Raw genomic sequence first — 11,882 nt, forward strand, 5'->3', positions numbered from 1 at the left:
GTCTTACCAATGTGTATAAATAGGTATTAATGGGAATGAGAGGGGGTAAAGAAGACAAAGACAGACTCTTCTCAGTATTTTTCAGTGAATAGACAAGAGCCAGTAACCACAAATGGGAATACAAGAAATCCTATTTAAAAATAAGAAAAAATAAATACTGCGAGGATGGTTGAACACTGGAACAAGTTGCCTAGAAAGGCTGGGAAGTCTTCATCCCTGGAGATATTCAAAACCTGGTTGTACATAGTATTGAGCAACCTGCTCTAGCTGACCCTGCTGTGAGCTGGGGGTTGGACTACAGTCTGCAGAGTTGTCTTCCAACCTCAACGATTCTGTGATTCTGAAGTAACATCAATAGTTTTTTGAATTTCAGAAAGTTCCTGAGTCCTCCTACAAAAATGTTTCTAGCATGGGACTGTTCTCCAGGAATAGCATAAATGCAAGGAACACACTTTGATTCTTTGCAATGGCTTTGTTGCCTTTGGCTGGGGGGGTGGGGGTGGGGCTTCTTGCTCCAGTTCAGAATTCTGTGTTCATCCAGATTTTTCCCTAAGTCTGTTTAGAAGCTTTTTTTGTTCATTATCTGTTCTTCCCCATATGTATTTAACACAGTTCCAGATGGTTAATAAGACAAGGTTGTAAGTCAGGAAAAACTTTAAGCGTTATACCTCCCTAATTTATTCTCTTCATTCCTGGAATGATCACCAGCAGGTTATCAGCCTAAACAGAAAATCTATTGAAGACCTGGAGAAAGTGCTACAGCCAGGTAGTTATAGTTTATTAACATCTTCCAGTGCTTTCTGAGCCTGAAATACTTGTGAAGCCAGTGCTGCCCCAATCATCCAGCCAACCATTTCCAGTTTTGGCGGGAGGGGAGAAGGAAGAGAGGGGTGTTGTTTTTTACCCCTGTCTGTGACTTCTGAATGAACTAAAAATGTGTGGTGATGGAAGGAAGGCACAAAGCACAGGTGCCAATATCTGTGTGACCTTGCCATGATGCAAAATATAGAAAGGGACTTCACTTCTTCTGTGGACTAAGCCTTGACAGGGTTTCCACATCAAATGGAGGCAGTTGTCCAGGCCTCATGAAAATGATTTTGGGGGAAAGAGGCGAGAGGCTAAATGATCTGTTAGAAAAGATGCATAATGAGTTTGGCTGGACTAGCATTCTTGTCCTGATCAGCTCTGTAGGGTCTAGCAAATTCTGAAGTATGGGACTCAGTCCTTCACAGATTTGGATGATGTAGTATTACTGTAAAGCTAGCACAGTGGTATTCTAATGTGTCTGTAAACAGTGCCCTCTAGCCTTCTGCCAGTCAGATACGCTCTACTCAGTGTGCAAGTCCTCTGATACTAAGGCAGGGAAGAACTGGCTGGACTTCCTGAAATAAGAGTGACTGTGTGTCTTGAGTGTGCTCTTAGGAAGGAACAAAGTCTCATTTGTCCTGACTGGTAAATGTCAGATCTCTTCATGTCTTACCGATAAACTTGCTTTTGTAATCAACTAAGCGCCACAGCTTGCCACAGTCCACCAACATGTGTCCACTTCTTCCCCTCAGATGGGCATGTGGGAAACTTTACAGGATGTTGTTAAGAAAGAGATTTTTATCTAACACTAAATGAACTGAAGGCCCAACTAAGCCTTCCTAGTTAGTGCTGAAATGGTTTTACATCAAAATTAAATTACTTCTTTTCTCCATTCTAACAAACAACTTCCATGTGCGCTTTAGCATTCTGTAAAGTTGTGGAATTCAAAAATTACCTTAGCAGTCAAGAAGGAAAATAAGAAAAGACAGCTACAAGCATGGGAACTGTACAATTGTAGTGACCAAAAAAAAGTTTCTAGGAAGAATGAGAGGGAAAAGAAAAAACAAGGGTTTGGAACTGTAATTTTATCACTCTGTATTACTTTTGATTTACTGTCCTATAGCTATTACTGAAGGTTTAGTGTCTTTCATTCCCCAGAACAAATGTCAGCGGATTAAGAATTGAAAATTGAACTTTCAGTTCCCAATAATATTCATAATCAGTTAAAAAAAAAGAAGCATAAGTTGCAATTCTGATGCTACTCGGAATTCTTTATTTTGAGAGGGAGAGAATCATAATTAAACACACTTGCTAATTAAGGGGGGAGGGTTATCTGTTTCACTTTTACATAGCTCTTGGCTTCCCATCAACAAGAAGTCTCTATAACCCTGCTCTTAGCTCGTTCTGTTGTTTGCCTCTCTTTCTTTGGAGGCTTTTTCTGTGTCCACTTACTTACTTCATATTCTCTGTTTTGCTCTTCTCTAGTGTGATGCCTTATTTCAACCCAAAAAGACAGAAGTAACAACACTCTCTTCCGATGATAAAAAATACTCTATAATTCGGAGTTGGAGACATCCTTAATGCAGAGGGTAGGATGGGAAGACATGAAGATGATATATGGGTTCCTTCTGTATTCTTTGGGAAGATACAAATTACTAATGAATTACTGGACCTTTATGAAGTAGACTCTTCCATATAATTTACCACAGAACTCAAATGTAAATAATTTCAGCAATCATGTAATCCACCGTTACTTTTAAACTGTGTACTACCTTCGTATCTTTGATTATAATCTAAACATAGGCATCCAACTTCATTCTATGTAACAAAAAAAAAAAATTAATGGAATTCCACAAATATTTGTAAATTTGGTGGGACGACTCTGATAATTAATATTTGACTTACGTATCAATTTTTGTAGTATTAGCATTTGGGTTTATAAATTCACCACTGGAATTGAGGCGAAAATGGGGGTAAACAAGTGACAGTTATTTTTAAAATTAACTTGGCTTTGAACTTTTTACTTATACTTTATTTTAGCTATTTATCTGCTACAAATACCCTATGCAGCATTAAAATAGCCTCTTTCTATGCTTCAGTAGACCCAGCTGCCAAATATTTGTCTGCCTGTCAAACAAAAAGACTTAAAACCAGCTCAAGAAAGAAAATGGAACAAAAAAGTCTACTGGCGCCTATCCCAGTATTCCATCAGCTAAAGATGTCATGGGACGATGTGATAGTAGAGGCACCATCAGACCCTTGTCTTCCCAGAGCATATGGTTGAGATATTATGCTACCTGCCCAACCTGAAGTTCAACAGCCTGAGTGTTCAGCAAGGCAGGGAGGTGATTGCATTTGCCTTTGCAGAGCACCTGGGATAATAGGGTAATTCATAACTTAATAAATATTCTGCTGCACGTGTGCCAGGCTACAAAGAGCAAAGTAGGCTGAAAATTGGAAATGTAAATGTCCAGCTCTTTTTAAGTTACTCTCCCCCACCCCCGAAGGATGAGAAGAAGAACATTTTTTACTTTCAAGCCATGTATTTTTCTCAACCATTTACTTCAAAAATGGTGAAAAGGTTTTGAGTCAAATATGCAACTGGCCTCAGAGACAAGTATGGAAAGTTGCACCTGAACAGAGATATTTAAAAAGCTGAGTATAAATATGGGAAAAGATACACTGTGGATGCTGAATTTTTTAAATAGTAGCTAATAGTTTATATTATGTAATACAGTATGTTTAGAGAGATATCATACACTTTTTCTTGGCCACATCCTTGTCTCTCTGTTATCCAGCAGTTCTGTTTAAATGATTTGCAGATAACACACATCTATACACAAAGCTTCTGGAGGAATGTATGATTGTATTGCTATGCCAGTGGATGAATGTCATATGAATCTCTCTTTGCATATAAAGTAACAGAACTTTTCCAAACTTCACTTAAAGTTGTCAATACTTGTATAGCTTTTAGAAATGAAATGATTGCTATTAGATGTTTTCTAATTTAAAGCAGAGAAAAAGGCTATCATTCCTGTCAAAGGCTGACTTTGACATGGAATTGATTTCTTTAAATTTTTCAAAAGTATTTTTCAGCTTTGAATACTTTCACGTTTGCATGTTCTTTGAAAAAGTTGTGTGTTGAATTGCAAGCAGCATTTGAAAAAGTGTCCTAGCCATAAAAATTAGCACTAACTGACAAAAGCATAATAAGGATAGTATGAAAGCGCAATGTGTGTGGGGAGATTAGGGGGTTGCTGGAGGAGGCAATGAGACGAGCCAGAAACAGCGAAAGGGGAGCCACTCCAAAAATGAAGCCATTTACTACAAGCCCTTCAATTAGGAAAACTGTCTTTGAAAAATAAGTAAGTTCTTGATGGCTCTGGAATGTCTGTGTTTTGTCTTAGAGCTACCTGCCTCATTGACTAAGTCGGGTCCTCGTATGACTTGAAACTAAGGCTCTTGAACTAGCACTTAAAATTGGACAAGGACATCGACTCAGATCAGTCACCTACTATCACTAGGTAGAGATGGTCTGCTGTCTAGTTAAAAAAAAGCATAGCCCTACTCTCCTCTCCCTCCCCCAAACCAAATGTCCTGGCTAATCAAAATGGCAAATTGGCAAATTTTAAATACCCTGTATATCATTATCAACGCCCAAAATATCTGTAAGGTTTTTTTTTTCTTTCTTTCCTTGATGATTACACTATGTGCCAATTATGATGATGATTAGACATTTGGATACAGCTTTTTATTGTGATACTTTACTGAGACAACACAGATGATTTAACAATACATACTAATACACAAATAATATTGGATCTTTCACTGAAAAACAAATTTTCTGTTACATATGCAGAAGATTTTACGAGTTAGGAGCTCATTTCCGCCTATCAAAGCTGTGCTTTTGTTTTCAAGAAATAGGAGAATCAAGTCTTGCATCCCTAGGTATTTGCCTATGCATTTCCGCCTCCAAGAATGAAGTGACTGGCTTTACCTCACACCAGGAATAGTTCACAAGAGTATATTAGAAACAGTTCTTCCTCTGAGCACAAAAGGGACTCTCAAACAAGAAATATACCTTCTGCAATGTTTCAGGAAGTGGGCCATACGTGCTGGGTGGTCTCAGAACTCTTTCAGTAATCAGACTGTTTCAACATATTTTGTAATATAAGTATTTTGTACATACTGCTCCCCTTGATCTGTGCATGGAACACCTGTTGCTACTGTTTTCACTGTGCATAGAGATAGGGATGTTTGGAAAAGAAGAGCAATTATGTGTGCCTAAGTATAGTTGTTCACACAACAATGTAAGTGGTTGTTGCATGGGGAAAGACTTCTTTATATTATAGTACATTTCCTGGGAGACTAACCAATCCATATTCTCACACCTCATAATAATTGATCATTTGCAGACTGCTGTGAAAGAAAATGCACAAACTATTTTTTTATTACAAGTGAAATAGGAAATTCTGCTGTGTATTTAGGCCACAGGTTAGGAGACTTGCTGTAGTCTCACGTAAATTCTTCTCTTAAACAGAACTGCTGACTCTTCTATGAAACCACATTACAAACTCTACAGTTGTTGTTCCTGCCCCCCAACCACAACCTCTTAATTTCTAAGAAGTAGGCTGCAGCTGCCGCTTTGCCACATTAACTTTTTAGAGAAGTTAGCAAGCCCTTTGAAATCAAAACTTCTTAATATTTGATGCCTCTTGGATCACTTTCATGTTACACTGTGGATCTGACCAGCTGTTCTGAACAATCATAGTGTAATGATTTCTTCAGTAGCTATTAATTCCTGTCTGTAAAGCACATCTTTAACACCAAAGCATCTCCTCTAGTTCCAGGTCCTAAGTTTTACATTGTTATTCCTGTTTCTGTCAGTTTTTGAGTAATTTAACTTTGCTAGTTCACACAGGGTCAGGTCACAACAGGAGAAGCACTACTGAATTGGCTTCAGTAGTTCTCCACAAACAGATTCCAGGGTTGCGAAGGGCATCTCTTCTCAAGTCCCACAGAATTCAATCTGACACCTATATGGAATCTAAAGCAATTGTGGAATGCAACCACTATCCTGCTCTAATGGTCCCTTACTACCAAGATGGTGATAACATCTTCCTTTACATCTCCTTCTCATCATCTACGGCAAGCATTTGCCAACTCGTTCCAGTGCTCAGAGGTATTCATCATCTAAAAACCAGCTGGTTCAAAACTATCATGAGCAGGGAACTAATCTTGGTGGGATGAAGAAAAACTTAAAAAAAAAAAAAAAAAAAAAAAAAAAAAAAAAAAAAAAAAAAAAAAAAAAAAAAAAAAAAAAAAAAAAAAGGCAGTGATACATTCTGTATCAAGAGGATAGTCGTTTAGTCATAAGGCAGCGTGAAGTCACAATCATTCCTTAAATTATCTCCGCTCCATGACAGAGGCAGCACACGCACCATGAAACTTCCCTCCAACTCTATCTCACAAAAGAATTATATTAAAATAGTCTTTGAGAGAAAAGAATACGATCAGTGACTCCATAAAAAGGCTCTAAAGTGGCAGATAGAGGCTCATGGACAAAAAAATGTATGTGGACTACATATACTGCAAACAAATTATTGTAAAATTATAAACTACTTTTCCTTCTTCAAGGACAGACCTACAAAGTCATGCAAACACCCTGTTGTTAGTAGCTTTCCACGAAGTCTTTATAGGAGGCAGACATAAGGAAGAAAGACAACTCCTGAAGTTTTTATTAGCAAGTAATGTATTATAAGAGTTTGTTTGCACTATTATATACTGCTAGTTCCTAAATGCTCGATGTACAAAGAGTCTGTAGAGAAGCCAGTGAAGTATGCGCAACATGCCTGAGCAAACCAACAAGTATCCTGGAAGCCATTTCCAATACACCTGTTAAAAAAGTTTGGTATATTCAAATAGTCAATTGATTTTTATTTGAAGAGATGCAGCTTTCAACATGTGCTTCAAACTATAACAGAATCTTCTTGAACTATATTTTTCCAAAATAAAACACACAGTACTATGTGGTATTGCCTGAAGTGGCAAAATCTAGGTTAGAGAAATCTATGTAGTTTGGAAAAAACTTTTTATATGATTAATCTTTCCACACAGGAAGTCTTTCAAAGTGATTTCCAAAATGAAAACTGGATGCCACAATATCAGGTTTGCTTGTACATCCACTATTTCTGCTGTTGACTGATGTTAGGGATTTTTTGTACAGGAATCGCATGGCCCCCCTCTTGGTAATGTGGCCTGGATAACAACAGATGATATGGTAGGAATGCAAGTGTAAATAGCATGTGTGAACAGAATATCCACATCTGCCTGTCCCGAGAGGATGTTTGCCCCCAAACCGATAACACTAAGAAGAAATTAACAATGACAAAGTTTGTTTAAAACAATGATCAGCCAGATTAAACAGTAACCAGGGGATTACCAAGAACCTTTTGAGAAAATGAGTTAGCTTGAAAAGTAGTACAAAAGTAACATGAGAATTTGTGATTGTGAGGAGAGACTTTGGAGTGAGAAAGCAGTAACAGAGCAGTCATCAAACCAGGCATTACCACTTCTTTCTAGGCCTCAGAGCATCCTCCCCATCAGGCACTGCAAGCAGCCTGTACTGGGAGGGGGTGACAGCTAGTGGACTGTTGGCATGGAGTGCAGCAGTAGGGAACCACCCCTCAGGTGTGCCCATGGGAACTCACATGGTGCCCTTTCAATGGCATGTGGATCAGCTGACTGCAGGGAACTGCACAGATACATGTAAAGCTGCAGCAACCACATCTCCAACAGGGGATATTTAGAAATAGGAGAACCTGCGCTCCCCAAAGAGGGGTGTGCTCTTGTAATCCACACTTCCTGCAAGACAGGAGATGTGCACACAGAACCACATGGAAGCAGCTATGGGAGCAGAGTTTTTAAGGATTAATTATAGAAGGCTGTTTAAGAAATCAGTTTCTAGTATTGCAGTTTATCTGCTGTATTGCTGATACCGATCTACAATATTTAGTTAACTGATTGCTGACAAATTACAGGTTGCTAATCAATAAACCACTTTGATCCTGTTTTGATTTAAAGCATGTGAGTTGAGCAATTTTTCCCCTGAAAGAATTTTTGTTCAGTTTTGTTATTGCCAAGTGACAAGTGTCACATTGGTAAAGCAAGAAATAGAAAGGCAGACACCTTTTCAAACAAGCATGGAAGACATAATTCAGCAATTTTAAAAGAACTAAAGACCAAACTGGCTGTTTCAAAACAAATTCAAGTGATATACTCCTGAAAGCAGCCCAGATGCACAATTCTATGTTCAAAGATGTGTTACAGTGATATACCACAGGTTCAGCATCACCGGAAATGCTGCAGCATATCAGGAGTTAAGTATTTTGTCACAGTAATTTGTGTCAAGAGAAGAAGGCAGCAAAGACTAAGCAGAAGGTCCTGGGAAGTCAGGCTGTAAGCAGATTAACAATGAGAGGCCTCGTGTATTATCTGTTAGGAGAAAAAGTATGTCTTTATAGAGAAAAAGAGCTTGTGAGGATAATTATGAAGCTGATTCTGCCCACTTGAAAGACTCAATTAACAGTATTTGTGGTAACTTTTGTCAAGTGTAAAGGACTTCTTCAAACCTCAATTGCTCTTTTTTCTGAATCACGGATCTACTTCATAGCTTCCTCAATTATGTAAGAAATTAAAGAAAACCTAACATGTTGAGGTGTTTCCCTATTTTTATATGGTGAACTTTATGCAAGTATTATGAAAATTTAGGAATAGACAGGCTAGATGCTACATTAGAGCTCCAGCTGTGGGCTTGTGCTTATGCATAACACATGCTATACATCTGCAAAGAATGTTAGTTAGCAGTTAGCTACCCAGCAACCCAAGTCCACATTTAAAATGGGATATTTTCAGTTCAGCTGTGAATTCTGGAAGAGTTCTAATAGCTGAGGCAGCTGTGGACATAAACATAGATACCCAAACTCTAGAGAGTACAAAGGGTTGTTAGTAGATACTACCCTTCCTGAACCAAGAACTTGTAGGAGACCTCTGAGTCATGATATAACTGAACAACTTCAAGCTGACACAGGAAGATCTGCAGATACTCAGGATTAAGACCAAGCAGATCCTGAAGCCTTACTTAAGAGGCTTGAAAAGAAGTTTCATTGGATTTATCTACGTAATTGGACATATCTTGTCAGCCTGCTGACTGGTTTAGATACTCCACCATATATCAATGACTTCATGAGAAATCTTGATTTGCAGAGCCTGTGGAATGTGCCTGTCATTAACGCTACCCAAAGGTACAATCAGAATTCAGCATTCACAAGAAAATAACAATTAAAAATGCTGAGATGCAATGGGAAATCCACCACAAGCAACCGTTTCAAGAACAGTTAATACAATATTTTAGCAAATGCTGAGAGACAACAAGAATATTCTCATTCAGTTAGTCCTTCAGTCACATAGGCAAACTTATACCTGGATCCATTCTTGAATTATTACTGCTCTAGCACTACAAAAACATCTAGAAGATCTCCTCAAAGACCCATTATCCTATGACCAAAAGACAACAGAAAGCTAATTAATGGCTAGGCTAAATGGATTTAGATTTGTGGAGTACTAGGCCATCTTTATGGAGGTATAATTTTTTCTTCAATCGCAGTAGAGAAAAAAATTCTTCCATGTGAAAGGATTAAATAAAATGGCATCAATAGCTAAAGAATCAGATGACCATTCCTTTAGCGTAAAATAAAAAATGTGCAGGCTAAAACTAGGCAAAGGACAAAACAAAAATAATGATAAGAATCTAACTGCCTATACATGTATTTAATTTGGAAGTATAAACTCAATTTAATTGGTTTTACTATAACCTAGTGAAAAATACATGGATTACAAAATATCATCAATACTTACAGACTATTTCTGAAGGACTAACTGGTCAAAGGGTGGAAGAAAATAGTATGAATATATGAAAAGCAAAATAAAGTCAGAAAGGGTCATGAATGCACATGGATCAATGTTCCGAGTGAGAAATCATGAAGTTTAATATTAAATAGTTTCTGCTATAGAGTATTAAATCATATTAGGAACAGGATGCCTTGCTTCTCAATCCCTGTGTGACGTGAGAAAAAAAGATCCTGAAAGCTTCATCTAAAAAGCATACGCCAACAGTACATTGCATGTCCAAAGTCACAGTGTCATAACTGAAGGAACACTCGTTGGGGAGAAAAACCTACAGTGAAAACAATACATAACCAAAGCAAAATGGACACAGTACAAAACATGAATGAGAAGCTAGGAACTGCAGAAAATTCACAAGGTAACCAAAAACCAATACTGGCCACAGATGTTGATCCATGTGAGAAAAAGGGAGGAGTTATCTTGTATGTATTTCACAGAAAGCATCAAATTTAGATAAATGTTTCTGTTCTACATTTGGGAAGAAGTACACTCATATCAGAAAACTCTAACAATAACTAAGGAAAGCCTCAAACATAGGAACTAAAGTAAGGCTTTTTCTTTTTAATATATAATTTAGCATCTCCAGATTACTTGCATCCAAACCTTTTAAGAGCTGGCAAAGGAGACCTCTGTACTGTTAACGAGGATTTTCCATAAGCTTTGAGAAATCAGGGGAAGCTCAGAAAAAACTTTCAAAGAAAGCTAAGGTAATGCCAATATTCTTAAAAATAAATAAATAGGCAAAAAATCTCAGGAACTTACTGTCAACCTTGTATTAATCCCAGGAAAAAGTGTGACTTTTGCCTTGATACATGACCAAGAAGTAAGTGAGAAAGCTATTGCTTAAATTACTCAAATGTTTTAAAAAATACTTTTTGGACTATTTCTCATGCAATTAGAGCATAAGTTTGGCAGACAATAGAAACAATGTTGATGTAGCAAACATTTGTGATCTGACTTGTTCTGTATAATGCTGAGAAACTGACATAGTAGTGCACACAGTTCATGTTAAAGGAGTTAACATTAAGGGGACAGGTCTATATTATTAATAATAAATCAGTCAGATGTATTTCTAATTGAATCCTACTGGGATCAGTTCTCAGCAAAGTAGTTAATATTCTATCAGTTTATCAGGAAATAAAGTTTACTGAAAAAGCTCATAAAAGCTCTAAGTAAACAATGCAGAAAGATTGCTGATTCACAACCATCTGGATCACTGGAAAACTAAGTGTTTCAGCATGATCATATCACATACCTAAGAGTGATGAATATAAAACACTTATAGGATGGAAAACTTCCTCAGGAAGTAGTTGAAATAGCTGATAACAGAGTAAACGCTGGCTCCTTATGCATAATTGAGTTCAAATTTGTTAATGTAGTAAATCAGCTCAGAAAATAAACCACCAGAAACAAATGCTGCCTTCAGTGTAGGAAGAGGCTAGAGAAATAGGACTGTAATCAAAACAGATTCTTCACCTACTGTTCTCTGCTGGCAAAAGCCATTGCAGGTTCCAGCCAAGAGTAGTGGGATGACTACTTCTGAATTCATGTTTATCATGACTACCTTACACCATCACATTCCAAAAACAATTATCAGTAAATCAGAGATTTCAAAGAGCAAGTACAAATGCTAGAAGAACTACAAGACAAGTCTAAAACCAAGTGCTGCAATGTAATGCTTAGCATATCAAAAAATTACCTCATCTGCATGAAGGGTAAAGATCATGCAAAGACGTATAAAGTATTTGGTGGTGGGAACAAAAGTTTATTTTTGTTCAAAGGCAAAGGCTTAAAAGACCCACTGCTACAGCTGAATTACATTTCAGTTTAAAATAGAATGCAGACTGTTTTTTGAAAAACTATAGTAATTACTAAGCTTCCAAAGGTGGCAGCAGTTTTGCTAACACTACATACATCTGTGACTACTGAACTGCAAAAAAAAAAAAAAAATCCCAGAAGCTACAAAGTTAAAACGTTATTTGAAAAGCCATAGCACAGCTGAACTAAAAGATGACCACGCTGACCTTACTATAAGCCATAAATCATAACATAACACCCATTTTTTCAGTTTGATAGATCTGTGAGGTAGTGACGTAACTAAAAGCAGACAT

General features: G+C 37.4%; 1 protein-coding gene across 1 annotated transcript in view; it reads left to right on the top strand.

The window, feature by feature from the left end:
• The window catches only part of PLAG1 (PLAG1 zinc finger), a 73,419-nt gene extending 69,684 nt beyond the window's left edge, over positions 1–3,735 (top strand). Inside the window, exon 4 of the transcript XR_010387966.1 lies at positions 2,293–3,735. The gene's annotated coding sequence lies outside the window, so the exon portion shown is untranslated. The remainder of the gene's footprint in view (positions 1–2,292) is intronic.
• Positions 3,736–11,882: the final 8,147 nt, after the last annotated feature.

The sequence above is a fragment of the Dromaius novaehollandiae genome, chromosome 2 (assembly GCF_036370855.1).
Source record: "Dromaius novaehollandiae isolate bDroNov1 chromosome 2, bDroNov1.hap1, whole genome shotgun sequence".
Classification (NCBI taxonomy): Eukaryota; Metazoa; Chordata; class Aves; order Casuariiformes; family Dromaiidae; genus Dromaius; species Dromaius novaehollandiae.